This window comes from Babylonia areolata, chromosome 31, assembly GCF_041734735.1.
Source record: "Babylonia areolata isolate BAREFJ2019XMU chromosome 31, ASM4173473v1, whole genome shotgun sequence".
NCBI classification, from domain to species: domain Eukaryota; kingdom Metazoa; phylum Mollusca; class Gastropoda; order Neogastropoda; family Buccinidae; genus Babylonia; species Babylonia areolata.
This window is the reverse complement of record NC_134906.1, coordinates 22,634,273-22,636,772: the sequence shown is the minus strand read 5'-3', so window position 1 is coordinate 22,636,772 and position 2,500 is coordinate 22,634,273. Positions and strand designations below refer to the sequence as shown.

The following is a 2,500-nucleotide window of genomic DNA, read 5'->3' as shown; positions in this document are numbered from 1 at the left end:
GTGTGTGGTGTGGTGTGGTGTGGTGAGGTGTGGCGTGGTGAGGTGTAGTGAGGTGTGGTGTGGTGTGGCGTGGTGAGGTGTAGTGTGGTATGGTGTGGTGTGGTGTGGTGTGGTGAGGTGAGTGGTGAGGTGTGGTGTTGTGATGTGTGGTGTGGTGTGGTGTGGTGTGGTGTGGTGTGGTGAGGTGTGGTGTGGTGTGGTGGGGTGTGGTGTGGTGTGGTGAGGTGTGGTGTGGTGAGGTGTGCTGTGGTGTGGTGTGGTGAGGTGTGGTGTGTGGTGAGGTGTGGTGAGGTGTGGTGTGGTGAGGTGTGGTGTGGTGATGTGTGGTGTGGTGTGGTGTGGCTTGGTGTGATGTGTGGTGTGGTGTGGTGTGGTGTGGTGTGTGGTGTGGTGTGTGGTGAGGTGTGGTGTGGTGTGGTGAGGTGTGGTGTGTGGTGAGGTGTGGTGTGGTGTGATGTGGTGTGATGTGGTGTGGTGTGGTGTGGTGAGGTGTGGTGTGGTGAGGTGTGGTGTGGTGTGATGTGGTGTGATGTGGTGTGGTGAGGTGTGGTGTGGTGTGGCGTTATGAGGTGTGGTGTGGTGAGGTGTGGTATGGTGGGGTGGGGTGGGGTGTGGTGTTGTGTTGTGGGGTGTGGTGGTGTGTGGTGGTGTGGTGTGGTATGGTGTGGTTTGTTGTGGTGGTGTGGTGTGACATGGTGGTGTGGTGTGGTGGTGAAACGTAGTGTGGTGGTGTTGTGGGGGTGAAGTGGTGGCATGTGGTGTTGTGTTGTGCTGTGTTGTGCTGTGCTGTGCTGTACTGCGCTGTGTTGTGATATGTTGTGCTCTGTTCTTTTCCATTCCATTCCATTCTGTTCTGTTGTACACTATTTCTTCTTCCTTTGTAGGCTATCAACAGCTCAACGTTACCGGGTATATAGTGTGTTGTATTCTATTGCATCGTACTATGTTGTATCATGTAGTGTTGCATTGCATTCTATTCTATTCTTATGTATTGTATTGTATTGTGTTGCATTGTATTGCATTCTATTCTGTTCTATTGTGGTCGACCAGCTTACTGGGTGTGTTGCGTTGTATTGTGGCGTGTTGTCTTGTGCTGTGGTGTGGCGTGATGTGGTTTGGTGTGTAGCGTTGTATTGTATTGTAATGTCCTGTATTTTATTGTATTGTACATTGTAGTGTAGTGTAGTGTATACGATGTTGTGCCGCGTGGGTTTTGTATTTGTAATGTATTGTATTACATTGCATTGTATTGTGTTGTTTTGTTGAGTGTTTTCTGTGTTGTGCTGGCGTTGTGTTGTATCGTATTGTGTTGGCGTTGTGTTGTATTGTATTGTGTTGGCGTTGTGTTGTATTGTATTGTGTTGGCGTTGTGTTGTATTGTATTGTGTTGCGTTGTGTTGTATCGTATTGTGTTGGCGTTGTGTTGAATCGTATTGTGTTGGCGTTGTGTTGTATCGTATTGTGTTGGCGTTGTGTTGTATCGTATTGTGTTGGCGTTGTGTTGTATCGTATTGTGTTGGTTGTATCGTATTGTGTTGGCGTTGTGTTGTATCGTATTGTGTTGGCGTTGTGTTGTATCGTATTGTGTTGGCGTTGTGTTGTATCGTATTGTGTTGGCGTTGTGTTGTATCGTATTGTGTTGCGTTGTGTTGTATTGTGTTGTATTGCATTGCATTGTGTTGCATTGTAATGTATTGTATTGTGTTGTATTGTATTGTATTGTATTGTGGCCTGTTAGCAGCTCAGCCTCACGTAGGTCCTTCGCTAACGTTGTGTTGTGCTGTGCTTTGTTAGTTGGTTTTTTTGTTTGTTTGTTTTCTTGTCTTTTGGGTGTTCTGTTTTGTTGCGCTCTCTCTCTCTCTCTCTCTCTCTCTCTCTCTCTCTCTCTCTCTCTCTCTGTCTGTCTGTCTGTCTCTCCCTTCTCTCCCTCCCCTTCTCTCTCACTCTCACACTCTTTCTCTCTCTGCCACACTCTCTCTCTCTCTCTCTCTCTCCCTCTCTCTCTCTACCCCTCTCTTTCTGTCTCTCTCTCTCTCCCTCTCTCCCTCTGTCTTTTTTTTTTGTGAAATGTGTGCGCTGTCTATTCCTTTACATACACTAACGTGTTTCATCTTATTTTCAACCTTTTGTGATTTTCATGTATTACATGCACGCTATTGATTGGATGTTATTGCCTGCCACATCAGCGTCAGATTTCTCATCACTGTTGTATATGTACAGTGATATAACTATGTTTCTCTGCTCTGTTTATATATTTTCATTTCAGTCGTGCCTCTTTCTTGTATTCTGTGTGGTGATTAATTTACCAGTCTTAACAACCCCTTTGCTTCTTGATTTTTTTTTTCTTTTCTCTTTTCAATATCTGCCATTGTACTACAATATGATCTGTAATGTACTACAATATGATTTGATACCTAATTATGTTTGTGTATGCATACGCATACATATCTGTATGTACATGTTGACATATGCATGCATGTGGGTATATGTGCAAATATGT

The 2,500-nt window shown here is 45.0% G+C and overlaps 1 protein-coding gene across 3 annotated transcripts in view; it reads left to right on the top strand.

The window, feature by feature from the left end:
* The window catches only part of LOC143275840 (scavenger receptor cysteine-rich type 1 protein M160-like), a 134,696-nt gene that overhangs the window by 30,523 nt on the left and 101,673 nt on the right, over nucleotides 1-2,500 (top strand). The window lies entirely within an intron of this gene.